The sequence below is a fragment of the Mytilus californianus genome, unplaced genomic scaffold (genome assembly GCF_021869535.1).
Source record: "Mytilus californianus isolate M0D057914Y unplaced genomic scaffold, xbMytCali1.0.p SCAF_5, whole genome shotgun sequence".
NCBI classification, from domain to species: domain Eukaryota; kingdom Metazoa; phylum Mollusca; class Bivalvia; order Mytilida; family Mytilidae; genus Mytilus; species Mytilus californianus.
In genome coordinates, this window is record NW_026262701.1 from 98,990,248 (window position 1) to 99,009,130 (window position 18,883).

Sequence of the window (18,883 nt, forward strand, 5' to 3'; positions counted from 1 at the left end):
ATAAGGGGGTTCAAAATATTTGTGGGGGGGGGATTTTTTTTTTTTTCATTTTTTTTTTCTTTTAAAATTTTCCATTTTAAGTTGGTTATTTCTGATTTATATTTAAAAGCAAATAATAATGATATGGTAGGAGATACACACCAAACAGGATGTGTAAATTATTATATAATAAGTATTGTGCAATAGCAAGAAATTTTCAATTGTGCAGTATTGCACAATAGCAAGAAATCTTCAATTGCACAGTATTGCGCAATAGCAAGAAATCTTCAATTGCACAGTATTGCGCAATAGCAAGAAATATCCAATAGCACAATATTGCGCAATAGCAAGAAATTGTCAATTGTACAGTATTGCGCAATAGCAAGAAATATTTAATTGCACAGTATTGTACAAAAGAAGATACTTCGTATAAATTGCTTATTTCTTGACCAATTTCAATGGGGTTTTATTCTTGAATTCTTGGGTTTCTTTAATATGCTGAATCTAACCGTGTATTTAGTTTTTGGATTTTGGGCCCCGTTTTTAAATTGGTCCAAATTGAGGTCCAAAGGGTCCAAAATTAAACTTTGTTTGAATTCATCAAAAATTGAATTATTGGGGTTCTTTGATATGCCGAATCTAACCATGTATTTAGATTCTTAATTTTTGGTTCCGTTTTCAAATTGGTCTACATTAAGGTCCAAAGGGTCCAAAATTAAATTAGTTTGATTTTAACAAAAATTGAATTCTTAGGGTTCTTTGATATGCTGAATCTAAACATGTATTTAGATTTTTTATTATGGGCCCAGTTTTCAAGTTGGTCCAAATTGGGGTCCAAAATTAAACTTTGTTTGATTTCAACAAAAATTGAATATATGGGGTTCTTTGATATGCTGAATCTAACCATGTATTTAGATTTTTGATTTTTGGGCCGCGTTTTCAACTTTGTCCACATTGAGGTCAAAAGGGTCCAAAATTAAACTTTGTTTGATTTCATCAAAAATTGAATTCTTGGGGTTCTTTGATATGCTGAATCTAACCATGTATTTAGATTTTGGATATTGGACCATAATAGGTGAATGTCCAATTTAAAATTTTGAAGTTCTTAGACCACATTCATTCTGTGTCAGAAACCTATGCTGTGTCAAATATTTAATCACAATCCAAATGCAAAGCTGTATCAAGCTTGAATGTTGTGTCCATACTTGCCCCAACTGTTCAGGGTTCGACCTCTGCGGTCGTATCAAGCTGCGCCCTGCGGAGCATTTTATTAAAGTTGTTAATAATAACCTTTTTTCAAGTTTAGGTTTATACTTCAGATATCATGCTTGATGGGCCTAGAATATTTGTGAATTTGTTATTATATGTATATAATGGTCAGATCATATGACCTTGACCTCATTTTCCTGATCCAGTAATCGTTTATTTTTCTGTTGTGTCTTAATATCTGTATGCAAGACAAGTCAAAAATTTGGTGTACGTATTCTTCTTAAGAAGTCTTACATAGATTATTATGTGTCAACCTCATTTTTACTCTCTTTTGTTCAGGTTTATGCATTGGGCTGTGTCAGTAAAAACTACTTACAATTTGCATGGAATTCATTCATATGACATTCACCACAGCTGAGGATATACAAAAAGAAGATGTGGTATGATTGCCAATGAGACAACTCTCCGCCAGAGACCAAATGAAAACTTTATTGAACAGCCCGGCAGAATGACGTTAGTAAAACAAGATAGACATATACCAAACACTGGTCCGAGAAAACAGTTATTTCGTAGTGCATTTCTTTTAGACAGAAAATGCATTTTGAAAATTTGCACCTGCTCTATCCATAAAAAGATCTTTAAAGTGTAGTGAACTACTATGGGGACAAATTATAGAAAAGTCTATAGGCTGTAACTCAATATAAGGACAATTTCATGCAAAAGCCAGTAAAGGGGTCTATAATTCAGTATGACCTTTTCAAACTGGACCAAATCACTACTTTCCCTAAAAATTCATACTCCAAATAGTTTTTCCATGTAATTTCACCCCTACTTACTAAAGAAGATAGAGAAATAAATGAATAAACGATCAGCAATACAAGATCAACAAAAGAGATTTTTGTCTTGAATTCATTTTTAGTCCACAATGTTGGAGATTGTCCATTGTTGAAGATGTACACAGAGCTAGGTGAGCGACACAGGCTCTTTAGAGCCTCTAGTTATTTCTGTAATGTTTTACATTCGAGATGACCAAAACTTATATAAATTGGTGTAATAATGCATCCTAGCGGTATAAAGGCATCTCACCAAAATATTCAACTCTGATCTGAATGAGCATAGATAAGTTGTGTGCTCAAGTTAGTTCATGGATGTTATTTCATATTGGTGTCAATATGCATTTCATCCTAGGGAGTATAACACCAACTTACTAATGCAGGTCATTTTGATCAACATTTCCTGGTTCGTAGACACGATTAAGTTTTATGTACCAATTAAATTCAGTAATCTACAACTACTTACTGTAGTGTGAGATGCATCTACGAATCTAAGGAAAAGTAGAAACCTACTTCATTAAGTAGGTCACACTGACTTAGCATTGCTGAAAAAAATGATTGTTCCTATATGTTATTGAACAAAATAGTTTGATTTTGACGAAAATTTAAAAACAAAATAAACCCGTTCTCCCCACAGAAGATTAATGACCCGTGCTTACTCTCGTTTATTGAATTCTAAGAAGTCTCGTCACAAACAGTGGTACATCGTAGTTCCTTCAAGCGTTCTACAAAACTTCTTTACGATCTATGAGCACGTATTCCGATTGCAGACCAAGAAGGGCTTTGGCTCAAGAGCACCTCTGACAAAACATACGCTAGAACTGGTTTGAATCAGAAGGTACTCCTTATTTGAAGGATAAATATTGAATTTCATAAAATTTTCCAAAACATATTTAGTTACCAGTCAAGGGATGTCAACCAGTACTCGAGTAATCGAGTATCGCTCGGTAGTACCGAGTATCGAATACCAAAACGATACTCGACTCATCGGTTTCCTGTTAGAATATTGCTGTCTTCTTTATATAGAATTGATCTTCTGGAGAACCTCTTCGGAAAATGAAATAGGCACCACTGACTAATCATACTAGTAAATAATATACATTTTGTTACGAGTGCTTGTGATCAATTGTCATTTTAAATTGCCTCCGAAAATACGTGGGCTATACCTAGGCTAACACTTTTAAACTAATCATGTCTTAGCCATTCCGTCACATCGGTACCGTCAGAGCAAATATTTTCGTCTGCAAGACTGTTATTTACAAATTGCAAAACCGACTGTCCCCAATAATAGTTGACAAGAAAATATTTCCAAATTAAAAAAAAAATCGTTGCATCCTCTGGTGACCCTTAGTGAATAGTTAAACGTCTAATCCTTACGCCTTTGTAAACATTAAATGTGTTTTCTTAACGATTACTTATAGGTTAGACAATACTTGGTCATGTTTTATGAAGATTTAAAGCCCAAGGCGTAGCCGAGGGTTTTAAATCTTCATAAAACATGACCAAGTATTGTCTGACCAATTTAGAATATAGCAAAGTGCTCTCGACCAATGAAATTGTAGGATTGGATGCCTCTTAATTGTGAAGAATGAATGTAAATCATGTTCTTAGTAAGGGATTATCCTATTATTTGGGTCTATTTACAGTTCAAAACAAAGAGTTTCTATAAAAGAGTTACAAATGCCCTGAAGCACATTTATCAGATTGGAAGGATTTATCACACAGTGATTGAAACTGACTAAAAGTTGAATTGTGAAACAAACACAAATCTCAAAATAAGTTGGAAGTTTACTGGTACAGTAAAATTGGTACCGTGAATGTTATTATGAAAATATTAATAACTTCAAATTACTAGAAAATTAAACAATACCAAAGCAAAGAAAAAAAAAAGAAAAAAAAATCCTTCAGATAAAAAAATAACCTAAATCTATAGCTTTCCAAAACTTTGATTACTTGATCAGTGGTTGCGAAGAATAGTTATTTCCAATATTCCGATAAAAAAAAACAAGTTATCAAAAAGAAGGGGCTGGGGGTGACCCCCATGGACTTCCCCTATATTTCATTTGATTTATTTTATTGCATACAAGAATATAAATGGTTTAGGGGTGGGGATCTCGACCGTTTACAAGTTCTCAAACAGGAGGGGGTGGGTGTGACCCCAGGGGACTCGCATTTTATTTTTTATTTGATTTGTTTTATTGTCCCATACAAGAATATATATAGTTTCAGGGTGTGGATCTTGACCTTTTACAAGTTTTCAAAAAGAAAGGGGGTGGGGGTGACCCCCATGGACTTCCCCTATATTTCATTTCATTTGTGTTATTGTCCCATACAAGAATATATATGGTTTAGGGATGGGGTGATCCCAGGGGACTCGCCTTGTATTTCATTTGATTTGTTTTATTGTCCCATACAAGAATATATATGGTTTCGGGGTGGAGATTTTGACTGTTTACAAGTTTTCAAATCAAAGGTGGGGTGGGGTGACCCCAGGGGACTCCCCCTCAATTTCATTTGATTTGTTTTATTGTCCCATTCAAGAATATATATGAATTAGGGGTGGGGATCTCGACTGTTTACAAGTTATCAAAAAGAAGGGGGTGGGGGTAAGCCCCATGGACCTCCCCTATATATCATTTGATTTGTTTTATTGTCCCATTCAAGAATATATATGGTTTCGGGGTTGGGATCTTGACCGTTTACAAGGATAGGTGTGTCTGGATAAGAAACCCCGTCGGCCGGTCAAATGCATTGATATTTTAAATAAAAGTCGGGTCCAACCCGCGGAACCCCCAACCCCGGATCGGCCACTGGGTAACTGGGGAGGGGGGGGATCCGGGGGTTAGAATCCCCATTTTTTAAAAAGATCAATGCTTTAGAATAGAGACATATGACTGGGATAAAAAAAATTACCTTCAAGCAAAAGAGTATTTAAAGGATTATTTTTGTATTCCATGTATAAGATGCTTATTGGAATATATAAAGATGCTTATTGGAATTTCCTAAAATGTTTTTTTTTTAATATCATGAAACAATTTGTAGTGAACACTATTAGTAATTTCTTATGTTCATGCTATTTAAAAAATAATCAATTTCTATTGTTACGAATAACAATGGACTTTGTTTGCGGGGTGTAGAAGCAGGGGTTTCCAGAAACCCCGCTCGTCAGACCCTGTGGTCAAAATCCATTGTTATTCATAACAATAGATCTATTCAATTTACACATGTTTCAGAAATAGAAACTATGAAGTATAACAATAGAACTGGGGTGTAATAATTAATCTACAATGAAAAGTCATTCATGTATAGCATTACATAGTGCATGGAAAGCCATGTACTATGAAAATTAGAAGGAAAAAAACTGACTTTTCATTGGACGAGAAGGGGTGAGTATGTTATAACAAATACTATTGTTTGATATGGTTTTTCCCTGTTTTTTGATAGGTGTTCATTACTGTGGATTCATTTATTTTCGTGGGCAGCAATTTTCGTGGATTAAGGAAAACTTGCATGTTTGTGGAAATTTAATTTCGTGGTTTTACCGAAGTCTGCTAACAAGCCTATAGACATTTTGTTATTCGTTGAACATTTAATTTCGTGGTTAACTGGTAACCACGAAATCCACGAAAATTGGTATCCAACGAATAATAATGAATCCACAGTAAATTATATTGATTAGATTATTGTTTTTTTTTTAATTAGTACTTTTTGGTAATGATCTATTAATTATGGTGTAATTCCTTGTCCCAGATATTTATGTAGATGGTTTTTCGTCCGTTGAATATCAAAAGACAGAATGGAGAGTACGTATTTTCGTGTTTCCGTATTGTAGATATATTCCCGAACGAGTACTCGAGTATCGCTCGATAAAACCAACGAGTACTCGATTAGTAATTGTTCACCGAGTTGACATCCTTAGAACTTTAAACACATATAAAAATAATCCGCACCTTACTAAAAATTCACAATTAATGTCTTCCCATACCTGGTAATCTGCCTACTAATGTATTGTAAAGGTCGGTTGAACAGTTAATTTTACAACAAACGTGATGATTTCAATTTTCCAGTAATCTTTTTTATGAGAAGTACATACCTACGTCTCCCATGTTTTGGTGTTTGCATTTTACAATAAATCTGCTATTCCAGAACTTATGGCAATTACAATGGCTTCCTTTACAAGACAAATTGATGTCTCTGATTTATTCAAACTAGTTTAATATTTCAACTAAAGAATTTTTATGGTCACTATTACGTATTTGTTGACTATTAGTTATAAGACAACTGTTGCCTTTAAGAAATATGTAGATAACTTTAGCCCGGGACCCTGGCTCACTGCTCAACAGAAGACGGAGCATTGTACCGTGACCCTAGACTAGAGACACATTTTCCTTATGATTCACGTTTTCGCATCCGATTTGATTCATTACAAGATGTCACACATACTTTTGGCCATAAGGTCACAGGTCGTACAGTGTTGAGCCGGATTTGCTTATACTTCTGGGCACTCGATTTCATTCATCATTTTCAAATATTAAGAGATCTGTCATCACAAAGATTTTAGTACAACATCCTCTTACAGAAAGTAGGTCAGTCTGACCTACATTTCCCACTTCATTTACTTAGTTATATTGCATGGTCTACTATATTTGTTAGCACTCAATCCTGTTCTAACTTAGGACAGATAGTTTTTAGCAAAATAATACAAACAAACAGTCAAAGTCGATTTTAATAGTAAATACTAATTCAACGAAACATCAAGAAATAACAGAGAACATGAAGATTAACCTAACAAAAGTTCTGACTAGCTGTAGATTACCACAAAGGATAAACAGGTCATGTTTTACAACATTGTGTCATTAATCAGTGCACCAGCGAACGGATTTAGCGTAAACCATTTTTAACCATAATGAGAAAAAGGCAATACACAATGCTAAAATTTAGTGAATTAATAATTATGCATTTAATTATTGATAACTAAATGAACGTTTTTGACGATCAAGGCAATATTCTAAAAAAAAACATGTTTGAATATGCTTATCTAATGAAGTAACGGTTTTAACTGGTAACTTTTCAAAAATGAGATTTAAATCAATACAATATGCAACAAAAGAAGCAAAGATTCGTATCTTTGACTGAATTTATTGTATTTTTTAAACCTTGTCTAGTATTTGCGATGTTCACAAATCAATTTTAGACACTAAAAGGATTATGTAAAACGTTTAAATTTTAATAAACTGCCGCATCAGGCAAAAAAGTAGATTCTCAAACTGTTTGTAATTAGCAATAAATCCTGCTGCAGGTTTTTATTGTTGATATGATTATTGATTAAATAAGTACTAATATACCATCAAACTATAAATATATTCTGAAAGAATCACAACTAACGCAAAAAGTGAAAACTGCATTAGAATTTCTTATTGCTTTCAAATGGTTGACACTTTAATGAGATGTAAAAGCGTGGATCATGGATATATTTTAAGAAGCATGGTAACGCCTCATACTTTAATCTTAAAACTATGATACTATATAGAACTTGCATTCGGTTAGTAAATTATATCAAACAGACATATGAGTAAGCAATGTGAATTTGTCGAATAGGAATACGAGTATAGTGGTACTCGTACTCTGATATTGGCCTTTAGTTGATAGATGACTATTGTCCGTAGTAAATATACCATTTCTTTTCATCATTAGTTATTACACCACTGTCACGTTAAAGAGAGTACTTTCCACATATCATATTAATGTATTTTCCCAGATTTAGTCCAATTATTAACGTAAACGTTTTTTTTTTTGTCATGACAATTTGTTACAGCTCGCATGTACGTACGTCATGTATAGTAACATGTTATATTATATTGAACATGCATGTTTGTGATGAATTCTATTCCCAAGCGAAAAGAAGCGTAAGTTTTGTTTAAAAAGAGGTGTGGATAAAAGGGTGTGTGGTAAACGCCAATGGCACAGGGACCCTAAAACCACAGATATCATCTGAAGGGCAACAAACGGTCTTCAACTATAGACAAGTATCGATGCCATATAACAAGTTCTATATCATTCCGGCCCCAGACAAGTGAATACATTTTAACATTTTTCATTAAAGGAACGAAAAACACAATGATGTAAACAAAGAAAACCACACAGGGGGTACAGTCAATTTTAAATGCGACTGACTTTCATTTGGGGAGGCGTTTTTTGTTGTTTTTCCATTTAAGAAATCAAAATTTATTACAAATTGTTAGGTAAAGACTAAACATTTTTTCTCGAATGTTTATTTTATTAGTATATTCATTCAAGCATTCGAAAATGGGGGATTATCGGATCGGTCGATGGTCTTGATTGGACACAATCATTGTTTACATGCATTCATCATTTTAACAATTTCAAACTGTTCATGCTAGAAATTCAGAGCTTATGTTTATATTTTTATACTATGCTTAATTCAAATAAAGTCATGTCGAATTCTACAACTTTTCTCATATCGAAAGCAAATTTAAAGACACATTCCACTTGGAAAATGATGCTCCATGCTGCGTAACCTAAATATAATTGTTAAATTCAATTTGATACACTCGCAATTTACAATTATTGTTTCGCGTGATTCTTATTGCATTATGTATTTATTTAAAATATACGTCTGGGTGTCAATTATTTATAATAAGCTTTATGAATAATTAGGAATCATAAGTGTTAGGCACTGCGGGTTAATATACATTTCCCCAAAGAATTATTTGTAAATAGCTTTCACATTGGTTGAAGTAAATATTGCTTTTTCCCCGGACATTTAATCCATTTATATAATCAGTTTATTAAGACATAGATCATAAAATGAATAATTGTCTTAGTGTGATAAAAAATAAAGTAAGCCAGCGTATACAAAACGTTCAAGATAAAAACAAAACGAGGCTAAATAGTTGCGTATTTACTCCGTTACAAATCCTACTTCTGTAAGCATATCTTTTATTTTGCAGCGTTTCAGAAATTATCATATGATATTCCATTTAAATAAAAAAACATTGGCTAATATTTGTAAAAGTATTTCAGGCATTAAAAAAGATGAGACCTGAATGTTTCTTTTGAAGGTTTACAAACTTATTCACACTTTAAAAACAAACGTTGGTCGACGCTTTTATACGCTATCAGATCTGGTTTACAGTTCAAAAATATGAATTAAGATATAGAAATAATTCAATATACATTTGCCATGTTCTTGCAGATCGCTGTCTTTAAAAATTTTGCTCTGAACATATTTTCTCAAGGTGAATGTAGATTTACTTTAACGTTTTGTTTTGATAAACATAATTATAAATTAAAGTTTTCAAAAATTTCTCTTGAAATCGATGGTGTTTATTATTGTACTGTAAGACTGTAGCAGAGGCCTAGGCGCAAATGATTTTTTTTAACCTTATACTCATGATCGGTCGATTAAGCTTCAATTTTTAAGTTCTGCATCCTCTTAAAGCATATTGAATTTTCCTCACTAGATACCATCCATTTACTTATTTCTTATAAATAAATCTTAAATAAAAAACAAGCAACAAAAAAACCAGTAAAGAATACGTCAAATTACATAGATTTTATATTGGTTGACCTAACAGAGAACTATGCCAGACAATGGACGAAAAAAACGCGTTTAAACTCTCATTAATAGAAACAGTTGGAAATGTCCAGAGACATCTTAGACATTCAATGAGCACCAAGATCCAAATTTTTAAATGAAGATCGACAACTTTCCTCCGAGACAAATGGTTTAACAGTGTAAACTATTTAATACATTTTGTAAATGAGTAAGGCACTGACAGTACACTTGGACACTTTTCATATACATATACCTTAACGACTATACATCTATGTTGACTCATTTTCCATATCTATCAGTCACGACATTGGACAGTACACTTATACACCTTCATATCCAATATACACTGTACACAAATAGAAGATGCTTATGAACCACAAGGCAAAAATCGAAGTTTTACGTGGTACATTAAAAGTTATAGTTTTTTTTTTGCAGCAGGCTACCGGAGCACCTGAGGTCTCCCCGTTTTTTTTTTTTTTTTTTTTTGTGAAGTTCGTGTTGCTCAGTCTTTAGTGTTCTATGTTGTATTTTGAAGACTGTTGTCTGTCTATTGGACGTTTTTCGTTTTTTCGCCATGGCGTTGCCAGTTTGTCTTCGACTTATGAGTTTGAATATTCCTTTGGTATCTACCGCCTCTGTTCTCTCTTTCTCTTACATTACGTAAGCTATATATTTCTAAAAGGGGCAAAAAATTCATCACATTTATTTGCATAGTCCAAAGAATTAATTTACTGTTTCTATCTTTTTTTTTTCTCTTCCAACACAGTAAATTTGATACATTAGAGTTCCCATATCGCAATGTTGCTTTTGTAAATTATGGCCTTTAGTTATCGAAACAAAGCAAACACAAAGTGTGCAATACAAGTGAACATGTACACTCAAAATCAGAAAAGAAAAACTTAAAACAATTATATTGGTAAGACAAAAAATACACAAAAAAAAAACAACCATGCATATATCATGGTACGGAAGACCGGTATCAAGGAATACTCGTAGTTACTTTTAAGCAATCTCCAAGTTCTAAAATCACAGTGACCCCAATTTGGTGATTATGAAACCATGCCCTGGTACACTCTTATACCGATGATGAGTATTCACTATATATTATACGTAACAAATTAAATAACTGATTAGAAACAAAAAATACTAAAAGAGCACACAACATACACGAAGTCTAAAAATGAAATAAAAGTCATGATATCAAGAAATCATTGAAAATCTACAAAAATTCTGGCCAGGGAAAATCTTTGTCTTTATTTTAAATACATTCACCCTAATAAAAATAATATGAGGAAATACAAAACACATTTAATTTAAGAACTCCATGTCTAATAGTTATAAAGGTTTAAGGGATCTTTTAATGTATTATGCTACATTAATTCTTCTTATAATAAAATTGCAATGTTTATAAGCAAAAAGAATTAAATGTAAAACTTTTAGTTAATTGCCTATAACAGAAACGTGTAGGTACACTTTGTAATTATATTTATTAAAGCAAATTTTTGTGTTGTCTGGTTTTTCAATCGGAAGGAACAATTAACATGATGCATTCTAATAATTTACTAGATAGACTTTGTTCCTACAGGCCTAGATGATGCTTAATTAAACACGACCAAAATTACAAAATCAAAGACGCCAAAAGCACGTGTCAGATACCAAAGAGCTTGACGCAAACTAACAGAAGTTATCCAAGCATTTAAAACTAATCTTTGTAAGATAGATCACCTTACATATTACCAGGGAATTACATGGATATTATACATGATTGCTGACAGCAGACAACAGTGTATTGACTGTCGGATTCTTTTTGTTTATGTTTATTAGGTGCATTATATATAACTTATACAAAGTGCAATATCAGAACAAAGAGTAACCTCAATCAGACAACAATCAAAAGTGCAAAAAAAAAAATGCAACAATTTATAAGGGTCCAGACAAAATGGCAAACTCTTAACCGTTCTTATGAATGTCTAGTCAGCTTTTTCAACATTTACTTAGTTATGAGTTTGATTTCAAAACTAAAAAAGACTGTATACCTCTATTACAGATTTTCCAAAATGCAATTTTAAACAAACTTGTAAAAAGTAAGAACAATACTACATAAAAGAAAAAAAGAAAAAGTTGTATTTTTTCCAATTAAGGGCTCCTAAAGAGCATTAACATTTGACACGACAATAACATCAATATACATATATGTCGTAACGTGTTGGTAATTATATTTCTTGCTATGGTTGAAATTGTGGAAAATCTTGGTACGGTTTATTTTTCGCTGTGGTTGCGAATTGTAGAAAATACTGGTATTGTTTATTTCTCGCTGTGGTTGCGAATTGTAGAAAATACTGGTACTGTTTATTTCTCTCTGTGGTTGCGAATTGTAGACAATCTTGGTACTGTTTATTTTTCGCTGTGGTTGCGAATTGTAGAAAATACTGGTACTGTTTATTTCTCGCTGTGGTTGCGAATTGTAGAAAATCGAGGTGAATGATGGGAATATTTAGAGTTTATCTTCAACTCTGTGGTTTCAAGTGAACTAAAGACGAAGGTATGTGTCGATACAAATTTTGAAGTTGGCAACGCATACAAAAAAAGTTCTGCACAAATCCGGTTTTTGGGGGTGTAAATGTCGTTATAAATAAAAGGAGATGTTGATTTGTTACATTTTTCACACAACTCCTTTCACTTTAAATTTCGTTCTAATGCGATGATCAAAATACTCTTCTCTCGTTATGAAATACCAAAATGTAAGTAATAGGCCTCTCTGTCTGAGGCCAGAACTTATTCAGTGTCTAAGTCAAGTCATTATCAACACTGTTTCCGGTAACACTTGTGTATAAAAGAGAGGCGAGAGATACCAAAAGGACATTCAAACTCTAAAGTCGAAAATAAACTGACAACGCCATGGCTGAAAAGAAAAGACCAACAGACATACACTCTACTTCTTATAGATGTCATACCACCAATCAAAAACCCTATCTTAATCAACCATTTTTTCAATTTTAATATTTCGCTAAATATCTAATCTTAAATTTAAATTCACGAGAACCATGTATATCTTGAATTGTTCATGTATCATATGCATCTGTATGCCAATCTTCAACCGATGTATGAAATCTTGTAATGAAACATGACGTTCCGGAAGTCGCCTACTACTAAAACAAGCACTTTGATTTTCTGAAAAAAAATCTTCAGTAAGCATTCTACATGTATTTAGAAAATATTCTCTAAAACTGTAATTCAAATTCGTGGACTGAAGTTCAAGTTCCAAATACATATCTTATATTCATGTAAATTTATTTGCTATTTTTATTTAAATTTCATCCTACCCCCACCCCCACCCCCATAAAAATCAAATGGTAGGTCCCTAAACGACAACGTCATCATCAAAGGTGCTATGTTTGATGACAGATGTAAAGATTTGTCACTATAACTACTTCTATTAGGGGACAACCATTTGACAATCGGGGGGAGGGGGGAGGAGTTTTGAGTTCTGAATATTTAAAACTTTTGTGAGGCTCGCAATATTTTATTTTTAACACAATTAGTTCTTGCAAATGGCTACAGTTGGTGTTGCCGAATATTCATTTCCATCCCGTCTTAAGCAAACTTCCGTCATTTTCAGGTCTCAACAGGCAAGAATATTTATTTTCGAAATCCTCCCCCCTCCCAGAATATCAAATGGTCGTCCCCTTACTGTTCAAAATGTCAAAAATTACATTATTTTTTCTTGCCAATGTTAGATTTTTTGAAGGGTGTGTTGTAGTTATAAAAATATCCCCAAACTATTCTGTATTACAGAAGAGTACAAAATGTTAAATATTCCCATCTGTCCAATTGTAAAATAATAAAGTTGAAATTTGTTAATTGCCAATTAGCGGTCGAAAGTTCTATTTTGAAATAATTAAAATGTTACAGCATGTGTGAATGATTTTATGTGAAAGGGCTAATTGATGACACACGAATCAGTTAAGATCATAGAGCGAAATTTGCTTCGTTTATCGTTCTATTTAAATCAATGTAAGAAGAACACGATGAATTATTTAGTTTATTCAGTATTAAAAGTAATAACATAATAATAAAATGTATACATATCGTTGTTATAAATTTGACATGTAAGCCATGCCCTGATTCCTGCAGACAATTAACGAAACAATTTTATTTTTGCAAACATGACACAAAGTGATAGTGAGAAATAATGCCTTTCATTTGTGTCTTTTTTCCGTCGTTTGTCTTTCGTTAACTTAATTTTTACATGTTCATTATCTCATATGAAGCTACAATGCCAAATTATAATAAACTTTGCATAATTTATGAGCATTTCTTATTTCGCTCCGATCTAGAAAAAAACCTGAACGCAAAGTTCTATCGATTATAGTACTTCAATATCCAAACTCATTCTCAGCTTAAACTAACTGCAAAGCATAAGTAATTTTTCTAACAAGTTAAATAAGCAAATTAATTAATTTTTCTTTTTTTTTATTTTGGAGAATTTGGAGTTGAAAAATGATTTTGATATAGTTTCTGTTTATTTATTTAAAACTTGTATAGACTCTTGACGATTTAGAGCTTGACATTTTGTTAAGAAATCTGTTTGTTGTTCTAGATGTCGTTTGGTTATTTTTGTCGTTTGGTTGCTGTCTCATTGGCTCTCCTTTCATTCATTCCAAACCCTTCATTGAACATAATATTGCAGAAATGCTCGATCGAAGCAGAAGAAGACTTTATTTTGATTGGAGAGCGGTCATTCTGGACTTTGGGCATACTAGGTGGACAATAGAGGATCTAAGTAACCAAATATATGGTCAATAAGAAAAAAAGATTTGATAATACCTTGTATATATATATCTGTTTGCGATCTAGAACGACTGTAAATTGTAATGCAAATACGTTATGTTTTATAAAAACAAATATTTAAGGGAAGCACACTATATTCTGACACAAAAAGAATACACCACATATTTTTCCGAGTTAAACCACTTCTTTTAAGTACTAGAATGGGAATTTAAAAATTTTGGAATGTTACCCTTAAAAAAGTGATTGAAATTTAAATCTTATATATTCTGATTATGACAAGTGAAACTTGAAAAACAGAATGGCCAAGTCAAAGTGAAAATAACATTATAGTAATAATCAAACTGAATCGAAACTTTGCATGAAAATTCTAAATGACCCCATTGCTCAAACGTATTAGTCTTGTTGAGGTGGATGGAAGGAAACCGTCACGGTTTCCTTCCATTTAAAGGGAAAATGTAACAAAAATCCTCGCTGTCTTTTAATAGAACCAAGGGGAGTAGATCGTCACACTTCCGTAAATTTAAAAGTGCTGACTCAATCGCAAATTATTGCAAATAGAATTAAAACTTCAAGCAACAAAAAATCTACTAGTATTCCAACAATGCTGAATGATGAGTGTTGATTTTCCGTTTGAAATAGCATTACATTTGTAGGTGTTATCCACAATTTCGTTTAGTTTTGTTGATTATATATGTTGAAGGGATTCAAGAAGACATTCACATTTCATATACTCAATGCAAACTGTTGGTTTTTTCCCTCAGTCATGGTCCATTGACTTTGAGAGAAAGAGAAATGATTGTTTTTTTAAACGTTTAGATTTTTCTTTGAACTTGTTTGAACCGACCTAGTGAATGAGGGAACTTTAATGATTTTGGGTAGTTAATATTTTAAACATTTCGATACTTGTATGTATATGCATAAAAAAAATCAAGTACAGACTTAATTGTAAATACCACATCTCCTTAATTTTAAAGGATGATTACTATTAGGTTTGCGATACATACGGCTTTAAACTAGCTTATAATAAGTATAGTTGTTGTTTCTGTTTTGAATGCAGAACATTAACACAACGCATTCAAAACAGAAATAACAGCTATACTTATTATGAGCCAATTTAACTTTAAAACTGTTCCAAAAATATACAATAATCTCGATAAATTCCGTTAATCATTCAGCAAACAAAGATTTCTAAATTAATTCCAAATGTTAAAAGTTGTCATATAACACGCGACACGTTGCTTTATACAAATGATCCTTTAACTCATCCACTAGAATATTAGATTAGACGTAAACAATCTGTTTTACATGCCGACTAAATGGAGATTATCAAGGGGAAGCTTTGCATGTATCTTTGTTTGCTGAATGATTAACGGAATTTATCGAGATTATTGTATATTTTTGGAACAGTTTTAAAGTTTTCGAACATGTCGATGATGATGTGAATAAATAGCACACATTCCAAACATCGTCACCAAACTCATTATTTTTCTGTAGGAGTGTAAACTAGTAGTTGTTTCTTAACGGTTTCAATTTTACCAAAATTGTTTAAATTTTAATGTTAGATGTTTAAATGAACACGTATTTTCGAACTTGAGAATACTCTTTCCCAGTGCTTCTGAGAAATGAGAATACTAGTAACAGGAAAACTAATATATGATAGAAACTCTTCCATAATGATCTAAATTAAGAGCTTGCGTATAACCATGGACAATAAGGTCGAAATATATAGCGGTACTGTTTAAGATTCGTCGATATCTGTTACTTGTGTCAGTATCTTATACCTGGTCGAATTCTTTTTAAGAGTCAAAGATTTACACGTATAGAGAACAGCTCCGAGGAATAAACTGCTTTAAGGTTTTGCATTTTAGTTCGGAATACTACTACATATACATTTTGGATAAATATATAAAACCACCTTTATAGATTTAAATACGATGAAGTTATTATTTGATTTACTTATGGCATACATAATGAAAGTTTTGGTATATTTCACTGACTACTGAATTCTATAAAAAAATGGAGAAACATAACGTCTATTTCCTCGTTTAGGAGGCTCGATGACATGGCAGCGGAAGAATTGCCACACCTCTCTCTCCATTACTTACATTTCTAACTGATGTTATATCTTTTTGGCAAACACATCGGTAAAAGGTTCTCCAGTTTCAAATATCAATTAGTTCAGAGACAGGACATATTTTTACAGAAAAGTGTTGTTGTCAGTATAGCACTTCCTTTATTTATTCTAACAGGAATAAAAGTAAACGTGTAAAAAATATACCAATTAAAAAATGGTTTATTACTGAAGTTGTTACAGAACGTTAAGTTAGCTAATTACTTCATTAATTCACTTATGTACAAAATGGCAAGAATTGCTAGAATCTTTTTGAAAAAGAAAAAGTATTATGTTCAAACACAATAATAAGTCATTTAACAAAAATTATACCTTAAAGCAGATCGAAAATTAATTGACATAGCTGAGTACTTCAAATTAATTCTTCCGTCATATGTTCTTTCTATCATAAACAAGTCTTTTCTTTGCTCATATATCATGGTTCAGTAGCAATGTGTTGGCTTATCAATCAGTAATTGTCCACATCAATTACACCTCACACGTACTGAACACGGAAGCTTACCACTATCGACATAAAACCTTCAAGTTAGAAGCTATTAACAAACCATTACACTTAACACGAAAGTACCGTATCTATATTAAAAGCATAATTTAAGTTGTATTAAATTATATATTAATTTATGAATATTGCATCTAGTATTGAGTAATCCATATGCTGTCGATTTATTATGAAGTAAACACTTTCATACAATTTAAAATGCAGTGCTTTCCTGTAGTGTCCTCGAAAAGTTTCAAAAAAGATAATACAAAATTATATTATCTTAAATCCTACCAGGTTGATCTAGATTGAATCCTCACCTTTTTTTAAATCAAATCGGAGTCAAGCATTTTGCACTTTACGTTTCTCTGATTCAAATTATCATCTGATTCACTACGATAAATTTGACATAAAATGCACAAAACATACACTCAAACTCAAAAGTGTGAGTGCTTGCAAATTAGAAATCAAAATGTTTGATTAATAAAAAAATGTTTTTTGCTTGCTAAACGTCCAGTGGCAAACATTTCATGCATATTGAGGAAAAAACCAAACAAAAAACTATTCATAATATAAGTAGGTCTGACAAGGAAGATCGACATGGATGAAGGGCCAGAAATTTGGACTGTCACTAGAAAATGAGGGAATGTTGGATGAGGGCAGACATTTTGCGTTGCAAACATGCCATTTACGAACCCCTAAGAGAGTTGTTGCAAGTACCGATTATCAGGTTGTCTGCATACTGATATCGTAAAATATCAGATGCGAGTCACAATATGAAGCTTTTTGTCGAGTAAGCGCAGCGAACGAGTTCAAAAGGCTTCATATTGTGTCAAACAAGAAGACGTCTTGATAAGATCGGGTCGAACGTCAGTTCATACATTATGACGTCGTTGATATGTCCGGGTCAAAGTTATTAAGGCCGGGTCAACATATTTAACGTCACAAAGCCGTGATATGCAATTTTATTAAGAGTTGAGCAGAGTGATTTAGACAGTGGAACGACCGATAAGGGTTTTTATACTGGCAGAGAACGTTGCACCCACCCTACATGGACGTCGAATGTAACGTCCCGATTCATACCGGACGTGGCTGCGTATATAAATATCACGCACATCTAAACTGACATCTTTCTTTAGCAAGTGTTTTACTGCTGGTCGGGGAAATTCGAGGGACGACCATATCTCTAAACCTCACTTCAGAGATAAAAGTCAACCTAAAGGTTATATAAAAATGATGTCTAGAATCAGAACAAGCCCAATTAAACCAAACAAATATACACAACGTTTATTGAAATTCTCTAGTTTTGCTCGAGAACAAACATCTGGCAAGCAGGTACGTATAAGGAAAAATTGTACGTAAAGTAGCCTGAACGAAAGAGTGTAATCCATTTATTGGGATCTTCGAATAATAGCGCCGGGTCGTGTAAATGAAGATTGCATAATGGATAAAACAGGGTATGGTTGTTTAGAAAAATATGATAAAAAAAAACAGCCCCAGACAAGCAAATGGAATTGTTAGGTGTTATTTTATTCAAATGTTTTTTAGGAGTCAGTTGTTGATGGTTGTTGTGGTCTAGTGTACTGTCCAAATTATAGTTGATAATTCCTATTATCTTTTTTATGTATTATCAAACCAAAAAAAAAAAAACTACCATGTCATACAAACAGAATTCCTTTCCATCAATGTTTGCATCATATTTACTCATATTTACTGTAACTATCTTCTTACTGAAAGGTTAAAACTTAAAACCAGAAAGTGAAATATCTTCCATAATCGGCTTAGACGACTCTTACCGCTTTTGTGATTATGGTTTGTTTAGCATTAAATCTAACATTTCATGACCAAAGTTTATAGTTTGTTTGGTTATGACTCTTGTTGTT